The sequence below is a fragment of the Phyllopteryx taeniolatus genome, chromosome 14, assembly GCF_024500385.1.
Source record: "Phyllopteryx taeniolatus isolate TA_2022b chromosome 14, UOR_Ptae_1.2, whole genome shotgun sequence".
Lineage (NCBI taxonomy): Eukaryota > Metazoa > Chordata > Actinopteri > Syngnathiformes > Syngnathidae > Phyllopteryx > Phyllopteryx taeniolatus.
Window position 1 is genome coordinate 2,370,247 of NC_084515.1, and position 14,106 is coordinate 2,384,352.

At 43.2% G+C, this 14,106-nt stretch overlaps 1 protein-coding gene across 2 annotated transcripts in view; it reads right to left on the reverse strand.

Annotated features, from left to right (window-relative positions):
* The window catches only part of ankrd12 (ankyrin repeat domain 12), a 58,558-nt gene extending 44,459 nt beyond the window's left edge, over positions 1 to 14,099 (reverse strand). Inside the window, exon 1 of one of the 2 annotated variants that reach the window (XM_061798706.1) lies at positions 13,903 to 14,099. The gene's annotated coding sequence lies outside the window, so the exon portion shown is untranslated. The remainder of the gene's footprint in view (positions 1 to 13,902) is intronic. The other variant, XM_061798707.1, reaches the window with a different exon arrangement.
* Between the last annotated feature and the right edge of the window lie 7 nt (positions 14,100 to 14,106).

Sequence of the window (14,106 nt, forward strand, 5' to 3'; positions counted from 1 at the left end):
CGGTGTCCCTCTTTCCCGAACTTTGGGCCGATAGAAAAATAATATACCGAGATGTCTCTGCAGGAGGCTTTCAAATTCCCTTTCAAAGCTCCCTGCTAAAGGCCTCTTTATACTCCCCCGCTTGCGCAGCCAACAGCGCCCGCATTGCATCACGCGACCGACGCATTGGACCGTGCGGCCCCTATGCGTCACTTGACGCGCACACGGCAACATTTTTTGCTGTGCATAGAATGCTGCAGAGATCATCTCTCGTGAGTGGTCCATTTTAGTCACATGCAGTGATGACGTACTCAGCGTTTCCCTTGGTCCTACATACAATCTAGTCCGCCGCTTTCTTGATCGATTTTGCAGGATAATTAAACATATCATCTGGTCATCTAGGTCCATTTGTTCTCGCAGACTCTGTTCCACGGTCGCCATTGTTGTTGCTTTGTTCCTTGTTACGGAAAGTGAAAACGACTACCGGAAATGGCCAAACAAATGCAGAGGAAACTCCACCCTCTGGTGTCCTAGCCAATAGCAGCCGTAGCGACACCTCCGACTTGGAGGAGAACTGCAGTACATTTTCAAAACTGCGCGCGTGGGTTGCGCTCGAGTATAAGGGCAAACTGAGCGCGGGCTAGCCACAGTGACGTCAGCGCGGTCACCGCCCGTGCGAGTATAAAGAAGCCTTCAGCCTGAACTACACCTTCCTGGAACTACAAATCTCATGAACGAATTTGAACTCTGACTTGCTGCTGTGAAATTAATATGAGCTATTGCCATTTCCCCTCTCCCCCTTTTTTTTGCTGCCGAGTCACCTCCTCCTCCTTAAAATACGCAAAGTTAGGGCTTTCTTTTCCAACAATGACAAATACATATTGCCAAGTTGTGGTCCACTCAGCGGGGAAAGCCTCCCGACTTCCTCATAGGCTGTTGCGTCATAACTTCCAACTATGGGATGGCCGCACCCCCTTTGCCGTTGTCGTTCTTTCACACTGAGCAAGTGTGGTGTGAAAAGGACTTAACACATGCAGAATGTGGCTTGGTGATGTCTTGCTGAAATAAGCAGGGACGTCCCTGAAAAAGACGTTGCTCGGATGGCAGCATGTTTTGCTCCAAAACCTGTATGTGCCTTTCAGCATGAATGGTGCCTTCACAGTTGTTCATGCTACATACCATTGGCACGCACAAACCCCCATATCATCACAGATGCTGGCTTTTGAACTTTGAGCTGAAAACATTACAGCTGGTTCAATTGCTCTTTCGCTTGGAGGACACGACGTCCATGATTTCCAAAAACAATTTGAAATGTGGACATGTCAGACTACAGCAAACCTTTCCACTTTGTGTCAGTACGTCTCAGATGAGCTCATGTCCAGAGAACCATGCAGCATTTCTGGGTGTTGTTGATAAATAGCATGGCTTTCGTTTTGCATGGTAGAGTTTTAACTTGCATTTGGAGATGTAGTGACAAACTGTGTTAAATGACTGGTTTTCTGAAGTGTTCTGAGCCCAGATGGAAAAAAATTTTTTTGCCCATCTCCCAGCTTTTTGGGAACATGTTGCAAGCATGAAATTCAAAATTAGAGAATATTTGCACACACACACACACAAAATAACATTCATGAGTCTTAACATTAAATATATTGTCTTTGTAGTGTATTCAATTGAATAAAGGTTGAAAAGGATATGCAAATCGTTTTACAAATTAAAATTACATTTTACACAACGTCCCAACTTTATTGGAATTGGGTTTGTGGATATTTGGGGGTAGGGGGTTTAATGTTATAATGTGATGATACTGTCCGCTTTGATGCTATAAAACCATAATTTCCCCCATTGCCTGACTACTAAAGGATTATTCGATAATATTTGCTCATAAAAAGATAATGTGTAGAAATGTTTTATTCACAAAATGACGCCCATTAAAACGAGCATAAAGAAGGCGAGTGCGGCCACTGCAAATGTAGGTTAATGATCAGAAATGCAAGCAGTTAAAAAAAACAATGAGGCCTTTGATGGCGATTATGGGTTAAAAAGAAGGGGTTTGGTGGTGGTGGGGCCTGGGCATTAGAGCAAAGGTTAGGACTTAGGCGTGCGGACCTGTCCTCGTTCTAAAGTGAGACAAGCTCACATGAATGGGGGAACATTTGCAGCCCATACAAGGAAGTTCCTCCGTTGCAGATCAGGTTCTCCGAATAATAAACCCATGAGTGTATCTAATGCATTATAACCATTACAAGTACCACGTGGATGTGTTCCTGGAGATGCAAAGCAATCACAAAGTCCTAGTGCAGCAATTACTGCTGCCAACTACTGGAGACAAATTCCTTGTGTGTTTTTGGACATACTTGGCAAATAAAGATGATTCTGATTTACACTGAGGGTCTGAAGACCCAGTTACAATTTAATACCTCTATCCGACGTTTATTTACATGTTTTTTCAAGTCTGCTATGTTTACATTTACTGGACACTTGCATGCAAACCACTACACAACTTTTAACACCTGGCAGCAACAACTTGGAAATATACAAGCATTAAAGCAGCAATGAATGGGCCCTCATGCACGTTTTCATAGCGCATCCTCGAAATGATGATCAGAACTGTGACACCATGCGCCACCTACATTAGCGTAGGCAAAAAAAGCTTCACAAGTTAGCGTCATCTGTCTAATACACCTGCTTATGATACTAAGAGCCCATGGTATTTGCTCATAATGGCTGAATGCCTGGGTCCTTGAGCCTTTTTCATGCATCCTGCTATGATTTTGTGTCAGTGAAACTGGTGTTGGGGGCTAATTATTTTTAACTTTTTCCTAACTTAACACTGAATTACCCCAAAATATCCATTAATTTGTCAGAACAAGAATAAAACCAGTGATTTTAAGGCTTTCTTGTTAGTGGTTTGGAATAGACTTGAAATGGCTGTTTTAAACCAAAATGTCCAATGTTCAATTCCTGGCATGGGTCCTTGAGACTTTTTCGTGTTCTGTTATGATGTCCACTCAATTGCGTGTTCTTGGATGGAACTGGTATCAGAGGCTCCGCCCCCACAACTTTACAGGGATGTGGTCGCGTGTGAAATACGTGTTTCAAAACAAAATAGCTGACTTCCTGTTTAATTTCAGGCACAGATCCTTGAGACTTTTTTTATGAGTAGGGTTGGGCCTCAAGATTCGAGAACCGATTGGAACAGGGATTAACGTTCCCGGAACCGTTCAAATTAGAAAATGTCGTTTCTGAGTTTCAATTCCTAGTCCTCCCGCCGCAAAGAAGAAGTGGCGAAAAGCAACGAAGAAGCAGCGTAAAGAACGGGCACGATGACGTGCTTGTGCCCAACGGCGGCAAACAAAGTGTGTCTTAACTTTGTTAAAATGAATGACCAGTCGCCTCAGTGCAACACTTGGAATAAGATTATATTGTGCAAAGGAGTTTTCCCCATTTGTAGCATCTGACGCACTCCGAGCCTCAGCCTACACTGCGCAGAGCTTCAGTGAAGTCAACTCTCAGTCAATTGGGTGAGTGAAACAACAAAATACATCTATGCCAACATTGAGACAGCTAACAAGGTAAACGGTTGCTTGCACTTTTGCACTAATGGTTTTTAGTGTTTATTTTCGTCTTCAAACCAACGTAAGCGTCAATGACCAAAACAAGCTTAACATTGGGCTAAAACTTCGCCGTAGCAACTTTACATCACAATGAATTGGGACAAAATTCCCATAAAAGTCTCACAGTATCACAAACACTAACCTTGTGCCTAATCGGTGGGTAGGGAAAGGAATCAGAATTTTATAGCATTTGGTTCCATCCATTTAAAGAAAAAGAAAAACTCGCCGGTGCTGTGTGACGCTACTTTTCGTGTCAAAATGCTGAGTTACAGTGCGTACCCTTCAAAATAAAAGGCTACAAGCTTAAAACAAGAAGCCAAGTTAAAACTTGCACATATAAACCATTTGACGTGATGAAACAGAATACAGGGGCAGCTATATAGCATTGTTAAAATAACTTTTAACAATGCTGTCAGTGAAGTCAACTCAGTCCACTGGGTGAGAGAAACAAAATAAAATAGTTAAAACAGTTAAAATAACTATTTTAACAATGCTATAATTAACTGTTAGCTGAAACATTAATTAATGAATATTAAGTCAATTGGGTTAGTTCCAAACACATTGCCTTTTAATTCATAGGTTCGATATTGATATTGGTTATAAAGAACCTTGAGTCGAGGCTTTACACGATCATGATTTTTGGGGTCGATCACCGAGTTTAAAAAAACGATAACGGATCACCGATCCCGTCACAAGATGGAGCAATGTGTCTATTTAAATGACTTGTTCATTTACTGTATATACTTGTGTACTGTATACTGAGTATCTTGAACAAGATACTTGAACTCCTCCACTTGGGGCAGGATCTCATCCCCGACCTGGAGAGGGCATGCCACTCTTTTCCGACTGAGGACCATGGTCTCAGATTTGGAGGTGCTGATTCTCATCCCAGCCGCTTCACACTCGGCTGCGAACTGCTCCAGTGAGAGTTGGAGGTCACGGCTTGATGAAGCCAACAGAACCACATCCTCTGCAAAAAGCAGAGATGCAATACTGAGGCCACCAAACCGGACTCCCTCTATGCCTCGGCTGCGCCAAGAAATTCTGTCCATAAAAGTTATGAACAGAATCGGCGACAAAGGGCAGCCTTGGCGGAGTCCAACCCTCACCGCGAACGAGTCCGACTTACTGCCGGATATGCGGACCAAACTCTGACTCCGGTCGTACAGGGATCGAAAAGCCCGTATCAGGGGGTTCTGTACCCCATACTCCCGAAGCACCCTCCACAGGACTCCCCGAGGGACACGGTCGAACGCCTTCTCCAAGTCCACAAAACACATGTAGACTGGTTGGGCGAACTCCCATTCACCCTCGAGGACCCTGCCGAGGGTGTAGAGCTGGTCCACTGTTCCACGGCCAGGACTTGAGGAGGTCTTCGAAGTATTCTCCCCACCGACTCACAACGTCCCGAGCCGAGGTCAGCAGCACCCCATCCCCACTATACACAGTGTTGGTGGTGCACTGCTTTCCTCTCCTGAGACATCGGATGGTGGACCAGAATTTCCTCGAAGCCGTCCGGAAGTCTTTCTCCATGGCCTCACCGAACTCCACCCATGTCCGAGTTTTTGCTTCAGCGACCACCAGAGCTGCATTCCGCTTGGCCAGCCGGTACCCATCAGCTGCCTCAGGAGTCCCACAGGCCAAAAAGGCCCGATAGGACTCCTTCTTCCGCTTGACGGCATCCCTCACGGGTTCGGGGATTGCCGCCACGACAGGCACCGACCACCTTACGGCCACAGCTCCGGTCGGCCGCCTCAGCAATGGAGGCGCGGAACATGGTCCACTCGGACTCGATGTCTCCCGCCTCCCCCGGAATATGAGCAAAGTTCTGTCGAAGGTGGGAGTTGAAACTCCTTCTGACAGGGGATTCTGCCAGACGTTCCCAGCAGACCCTCACAATACGTTTGGGCCTGCCACGTCGGACCGGCATCTTCCCCCACCATCGGAGCCAACTCACCACCAGGTGGTGATCAGTTGACAGCTCCGCCCCTCTCTTCACCCGAGTGTCCAAGACATGCGGCCGCAAGTCCGATGACACGACCACAAAGTCGATCATCGAACTGCGACCTAGGGTGTCCTGGTGCCAAGTGCACGTGTGTACACCCTTATGCTTGAACATGGTGTTCGTTATGGACAATCCGAGACGAGCACACTGTCATTGCCCACGTGAGCATTGAAGTCCCCCAACAGAACAATGGAGTCCCCAGTGGGAGCGCTCTCCAGCACCCCCTCCAAGGACTCTGAACTGGTGTTTGGTGCAAAGGCACAAACAACAGTCAGGACCCGTCCCCCCCACCCGAAGGCGGAGGGAGGCTACCCTCTCGTCCACCGGGGTGAACCCCAACGTACAGGCGCCGAGCCGGGGGGCAATAAGTATACCCACACCTGCTCGGCGCCTCTCACCATGGGCAACTCCAGAGTGGAAGAGAGTCCAACCCCTCTCGAGAGGACTGGTGCCAGAGCCCAAGCTGTGTGTGGAGGCGAGTCCGACTATATCTCGTCAGAACTTCTCGACCTCACACACCAGCTCGGGCTCCTTCCCTGCCAGAGAGGTGACATTCCACGTCCCTAGAGCCAGCTTCTGTAGCCGGGGAGCGGATCGCCAAGGTCCCCGCCTTCGGCCACCGCCCAGCTCACACTGCACCCGACCCATATGGCCCCTCCCACAGGTGGTGAGCCCATGGGAAGGTTTTTCTTTTCTTTTTAAATAACTTCGTTGGCCGTCAGATATTTACAGTACTACGTCAAAATTCACGCGACAAGGCAAAAAAATAAACTAGCTTTTGGATTCAAATATACTGTGCACGTGGCGCCGCGGAATAAATGTCTTTTGCAGAGCCGATCAATGCGAATTATGACATTAAAGCCGATCAGCATAAAATGCTAAATATCGGCTGATACCGATCAGCCCGATCAAATTGGTGTAAAGTTCACTTGAGTCAAATGTTCATTTTAGTCTATGCTGCGGGCTGCTAAGAAAATGGATGTTCATAATTTGTACACCCTTTATCTAAACCATGCAAACTTTTTTTGACCCAGCCCCCTAAAAGAATTGGAATCGAGAATCATTTGGAAATGGAATCGAACTAAGGAACCGGAATCGGAACCGGAATTGCTCAAAGTGAAACGATGCCCAACCCTATTTATGAGTCCTGTTACATTAAACGTATACATATTTTGTGTCCTTGGGTGGAACTGGTGTCTGAGGCACTTTTTTCATAACTCTTCAGCAGGTGCGACTGAGTGCAAAATAGCTGCTTTAAAGCAAAATGGCCAACTTCCTGGTAAATTTCCGGCATGGGTCGTTGAGACTTTTTTGTGCATCCTGTTATAATAGACATCCATACATCCATTTTCTCACTAGGGTCACGGGTATAATAGACATGTCCACCCAATTTCATATCCATCGGCGAAACTTGTGTCAGGGGCTGATATATATATATATTTTTTTTTGTCAAACTTTCCAGTGAGCGTGACTGAGTGATTTCAGGGGGGCAGTGTTCTGGAATCCTGAAACGCTTAAAATTAGGTTTACAAAAATTGGTGAATTTTCAGCCATGTTAGGTGGACGGGGCTCAACAAATTATCCATGGAAATTAACCAAAAGTCAATTCATAAATATATCCAAGTCGTGCTTGTTGCTTGTTTGATTTTGGTAGGTTTTTGCTTACTGTTTTAACACTATTATAAACAATCCAGCGAGTGGGTACAGTATAGTGCTGTAGTGCTCTTTCATCACTACACTGTACTCCTAATGCCTGTCAAATGATCAAGCCAGTTAGCATGGCAACAGGTCTGTGTGGCTGCCTTTTTCACAACGAGGCGCTACACAAACAGCAACCCTCAGCGGCGTGCATTCATCCGCTAGTGAGCACTACGAGTCCATGTTGTGTAATCGCCACGCTGCTACCACTTCAACACACATGCAAGGCCTCTCTATGCATGCTCTACAAAAACAGCTACACACTCGTTCGGTCTTGGCATGTGCTCTGCTGCTTTAAAGTGAAGGTGGTGTCTAATGTCTAGGGTTGGGCATCGAGAATCGATTGGAAACGGGACTAACGGGACTCCCGGAACCTTTCAAATTTTGGTTCCCAGTTTTGATGCCTAGTCCTCAAGCCACGTAGAAGTGGCAAAAAACATCGAAGAAGAACGCGCACAACGTGCTTGTGCCCAACAGCGAACAAGTGTGTCTTAACTTTGTTAAAATTAATGACCAGTCGCCTCAGTGCAACACTTGGAATAAGATTACATTGTGCAAAGGAGGCTTTCACGACTTCAGTGAAGTCAACTCTCAGTCAACTGAGTGAGTGAAACAATAAAAAAAGTCTCTGCCAACATTGAGACAGTTAACAAGGTAAACGGTTGCTTGCACTTTTGCACTGATGGTTTTTAGCCCTTATTTTAGTCTTCAAACCAATGTAAGCGCCGATGGCAAAAAAAAAGAAAGAAAAAAAAAGCAGCTTAATTTAACTGGGCTAAAACGTCACCGTAGCAACTTTACATCACAATGAATTGAGACAAAATTCACATAAACGTTGTCTCACAGTATCACAAACACTAACCTTGTGCCTCATCGTTGGGTAGGGAAAGGAATCAGCGTTTTATGTTTTATAAAAACATATATAAAATAAAATAAAATCACTGGTTCCGTGTGAAGCTACTTTTCGTGCCAAAATGCTGAGTTCCGGTGCGTACCCATCAAAATAAAAGGCTACAAGCTTATAACAGGAAGTTAAAACTTGCACATACAAACTATTTGACGTGATGAAACAGTCCCAAATAACCATTTTAACAATGCTGTAGTTAACTTTTAGCTGAAACATTAATTAATGAATATTAAGTCAATTAGGCTAGTTACACACACATTGCCTTTTAGTTCATAGGTTTGATATTGAGACTGCATATAAAGAACCTCGAGTCAAATGTTCATTTTAGTCTATCTGTGGACTGCTAAGAAAATGGATGTTCATAATTTGGACAAATTTTATTTAAACCACGCAAACGTTTTTGACCCAGCCCCCTAAAAGAATTGTAATCAAAAATTGTATGGAACCGGAACCGGAACACTTCAAATTCAAACGATCCCCAACCCTAGTAATTTCCAAAACGTATTTGAGCAAAATGGTGATGTAATCAGGGTCCGGAGCAGGTTACCATTTAAAAGCTTTATTCAACGTATCACGATTACCAGTCCCATGAGATAATTGTCATATTAAGGGGTAAGAAAAATACTACTCAGTTTATTGAGTTAATGTAATTAATCTGCAATCAATATATTATAATATATATTAATATGTTGACCTAGTTAGCCAATGAGAAACACCAGATCAAACTTTGACACCATGCTTCACCCACATTAGATGCCGTAGGCAAATAAGCTTCACAATTTAGCGTCACCCATCTGTCTAGCAAACTCTCTTCCAATTGGGGTTAATTTGGACTAATTTCCGTGAGGCCACAGAGAAAGAATGACCAATTTATATAATTTCTGTTGTATTGCAATTCACGTGTCAATGTGTTTTATTTTGAAAATTGACTGGATCTTCTCCGCCGCAACAGCTGCACGTCTCAATTGACACGTCAAGACTGCACAGAATGCTTCCGTTTCCGATCCAAGCAGGCTGACTAACGGCAGCAGAGCTCAAAGAACGAAATAATTTCATACACTAATTCAGCTCATTACGTTAACTGCAAAGATTTGTTCTTTTGAATGAAACGTTCGCGAACGAAACAACACTACATCAGGAGTTCTACTTAAAATAACGGGTTTATCGCAACAGTTAACTCTCACGCACCAAGTCCACTCTGATACAGATACAGTCGTAGGTTTAGGTAACTACTTTTACGGCGTTAAAAGTCTTGTCTCATTGAGGAGCTACGGAACTGTAGTCTCGTCTGGCTGCCTACAACAACTCCGACCCCCACTACCGCATCGCGCCCACAGTGGACTCGCCTCGAACAGCGAAGGAGGAAGCAGAAGCGGTTGGTTATATATATATAATAATACCATACCATAAATGTTCATGCCCTTTCCACTGCATTAATCTGTTGCTATCATATTTTACATTCAAATCATCTTAACTTGTAGTTTGATGGAAGTTCATTCTTTAGCTGCTCAAAAAAAATTACAACGATCCAAGACTGTCAGCACTTGGTATATTACAACCAAGTAATGAAGCTGTGCAAGTAAAACATCTGACAATACGTAATAATTAACGTGCGCTTTTTTTGCTTCTTCACGATCAAATAAATGTTCTTATGTCCTTATGTATTTGTCCCTCGGTCAATGGGCTATTGTCCAACTTAAGAGGCTTATGGTCTGGCGGCTACATCATCCTCGTATGGCAGGTTATACTTTAAACATATGGGGGAATGTATGTGCAAGTTAATAATAAATCTGACATTCCAGTTCACATAAATGAACGTGGATCCTTTAGGCTGCCAATTAATGTGCGAATTTAGCAATTGGACTAATAATCATTGAAGTTTATTAAATTTAACTTTAGGAACGTGTCAATCCAACAATAAAACAGAGGAACAACTACAACAACAAAACATCTTAGACACAAGGATTGAAAAATAAAGACGCCTTTAAAAGTTAATTCGTACAGTAGGATAGAATATCGATTATATCTTTTTGTCAATGTCTTTATGTCACAAAAGTGTTCTCTGTCAATTGACTGTCTGTTGTCGTACTAAAGCGGCTCCAACTACTGGAGACAAATTCCGTGTGCTTTTTTTTGGACATACTTGGCAAATTAAGATGATTCTGATTCTGATACTGTGGGACTGTAACGATACACTAGAATCCGACATATGCTTAATGTGTTTCTAAAGCGGATGTATGCTTAATGTGTTTCTAAGTGTTTTTCCTTTGACAGTTAAACAATAGGGTCTGAAATAGCTGGGTAACTCGCAACACGATATCTGCGAATAATAATGACAACACATGACAGAGATAAACCATAGATTGGGTGGGGGAAAAACCTCCACAATACATTGCTAATCTATGGAAACGATCAGCGGAAAACTTGTAGATACTGATATTTATTATGTATGTGATGATTATATTAGGTTAATGTATTTTCATACTAGTGTGACAGGTCATGTCCGAAAGCGAGATACATGAATTGAGTTTTATTACACCCACCCTATTTGCAACTTAGAGTGCTTTTATTGTGTTGACAGGACAGTGGTGAACTCATTTGGACACTTGCCATCCATCCATTTTCTTTACCGCTTATCCTCACTAGGGTCGCGGGCTGCTGGAGCCTATCCCAGCTATCTTTGGGCGGGAGGCGGGGTAAATCCTGAACTGGTCGCCAGCCAATCGCATGGCACATAGAGACAAACAACCATTCGCACTCACATTCACATTCACACCTACGGGCAATTTAGAGTCTTCAAACAACCTAGCACGCATGTTTTTGGGATGTGAGAGGAAACCGGAGTGCCCGGAGAAAACCCACCCAGGCACGGGGAGAACTCCAGAACTGTGAGGCAAATGTGCTAACCAGTCGTCCACCGTGCCAGCACACTTGGCATTAAAAATGTTAACCTGCAGAACTAATGCAGGCTTAATATTAGCTTGGTTATAAAAACCGAACAAATCAGAGCTCAACCGACCTGTTAAAGTTTCACTTATCTTCCTCATCCATTTCCAAAAAGCAAGAAACTATAGATGTTGCACTTTCCTAAAAAGAAAAGATTCATGCTGTTATATATTATAAAAATGTCACTTATAAGCATGTTTCATAAAAAGACAAACTATAAAAGTATATAAAATATAAAATTTACTCCTTGCAGTTTTTTGTCATTCATTTTAATTCTCATTAAAATGTGTTCCTGTCTACACAAGACAAAAGCATGTTTCTGTTTTGCATTTGTTCCCTCACTATACCCACGGTTAACCAGACTGTGACTTCAAAACCAAGGTAAGTACCGACATTTTTTAAAACATTTTTTTTGCCGAACCGAAACACACCTAGTTACGGGACATTTCCTGTGTTTTTTGCTATTTTTATCCAAAAAGATCAACACATTTGGAAACGCATGCGTTTACAGTGACCACATAAATCAACAATGCCAAATCTCGATCCACCATTTGAATTATTCCAGAGATCCCGACAATTATTTGCTAACAAGCTCACCAATTTGCAACCAATCTGCATATTTTGTAGTTAATTTTTAACCCCCTAAGATGCCACCCTAAACGCCCTGCTCCTACTAAGGTTTCATGTCAGCAGAGGGGTTTCTAGCGTTGGCCACTGCCTAAACGAACAGCAGTGTGATGGAAGATTCCAGCAGAGGTCCAACAGGCAGGCATGGCTCCTTGTGGGGTCGAGGCCAGAGACAGCAGGGTGATAAACATCTCAAGCTGATGCAGAGAAAGGTGCAGATTGCTATCGCTAGTGGTGAATATAGGCATTTAAAAAAATATTACAGTCAAAAATGTCATAAAATGGCTAATAAAGTAGTCATTCATAATTTTACAGGTTGCGAAGTGGCAAAATATGCACAAACATTTGAAGAAATAAAATCCACTGTAAGCCATTAATTTTTAAGGGTAGCATTGTAAGAGGAGTTAAAAAATATATTTAAGTGTTTGGGGATCATAGTTTGTGGAATATTGACAGTCAAAAGCTATCAATATCGGCAAATATAAACATTTGGGCGGGGCGTCCAATGTGGTCCATTATACACGAATTTGTGCAGTCACTTTCTATCCGATTCCTTTTGTTGCTATAAGGAAAATGCTTTTTTTTTTTTATCTGTAGCGATTATTTTGGATGCATTAGGCATTTACAACAGACTCATAACACATTTAAACACTTTCATTGGTTCTGACCTGAGTGTTTATGTATTTTATTGCCTAAAGCAGACTATGAAGGACTGGACGATTGATTAATCGATTTTATCGATTAATTTCAGTTTATTTATAAGAACATTTCTTTTAATATAGTATATATATATATATATTTTTTTTAAAGCAGCTTCCGTAGCTCAAAGTAACTGAGGTATTTATTGATGTGTTGGAAACTTTTGACCCGAGGTATGCGCTTCCATGCTTCAAATTTATCGGCGGTCACCTTGCCTTACATGAGAAAAGACTATGAGAGAGCCATAGAGCTTCACAGCACGTTTTACGATGTTAAATTATTGAATATGTAAAATTTTAATTCCTTAAGGATCGTGTTGACATACATGTTTTTGACAAAACAGGCTTTATTTCCAAGACACAGTACTTATTTTCACATTATCTGTCTAAAAAATATTTATTTGGACACTGATGCTGATTCTGGCGGAATTTTTTTTTTCCCCAAAACTTGTTTGGTATTAGGAAAAATAAAGACAATCCCAGGTGTAAAAAAAACCAAAACAAAACAAAAAAAAGCAACAAAAAAACCTAGAAACATTAGTTTTGGGGAAAAGTCATTGTCATTTGCTTTTTCTATAAGCAATGGGGAATAAATTCAGATTGCAATGTCACCTAGCCCTATTTACACCCTTGGCGTTTTGTGCATTTTTAATGCCTCTAAAGTAACAGTTTGGAGTGCACGCAGACGTTTTGTGTGAGTGGCAGCCATGTAAAAAAAAGACAGACGGCTTTTGTATCAGGAGGCAACACACCCCCAACATGTCACAATGTCACAGCCAGGCTGGACTGACTGCCTGTGGGGATCCTGGCGATTCAAAAACCATACTACTGTTGTTGCACAGTGTGTTACATTGTCTAAAAAGAAATTTAATTTGCCATGCTGTGTAAAGGTCAGCATCAACCCCAAACACAAGAGAAGGGATACGTTCCTAAGCCTCACAATGCCCAATAAGTTGACATAACGTAATGTAATAACACTCCAAATTCCACTCGCGTGTTACTCCATGGTGGAGTATCTTATTTTGTGTTAAACATGCGGGCAAAACAAGCACAGCTCCACGAGACAAAAGCCCCACCACCACCACCGCAGACCCTCACCAATGTATCGCCCCCAACCTCATCCCTCCCTCCTCTCGTCCCCAGCTAGGAAGCTAACTGAGCTAGCTCCATGAACTCAACCCAGCCGGGGAACATTTCAACCCTTACACGCCCACCACGCTTATCGAGATGTCCGGCTCACTAGTTACGGTAGGTGCTACTGAATAAAAATGACCATGCGTGGCAGCCGAACGTAAGGAGACATGAAAAGAAGTTCCCCGCACGTACGTTACGTCAGTGTAGCTTGGCGCTCACACGGGGCTAACAGCAACTAGCAGCATTCCGCCTCGCCGTCCGTCGGATCAACAACAAGCAGCCGCACCGCCTTACCGTTTATGTTGGCCGCCGTCGACTCATCCGTTGGTGGCTCGACGTGAAACCGTTATTCGTTCGTTCCCCCCCCCCCGCTTCCAAAAAGGGGGGGAAAAAGCTCGGACGTTAACCGTAGCCTACGGCAGTGTGACGTTCATCGCCGCCTTTTGAAAACATCGCAGCCAGTTCGTTCGTCCTCCTTCCTCTCCACAGCCGAGAAAA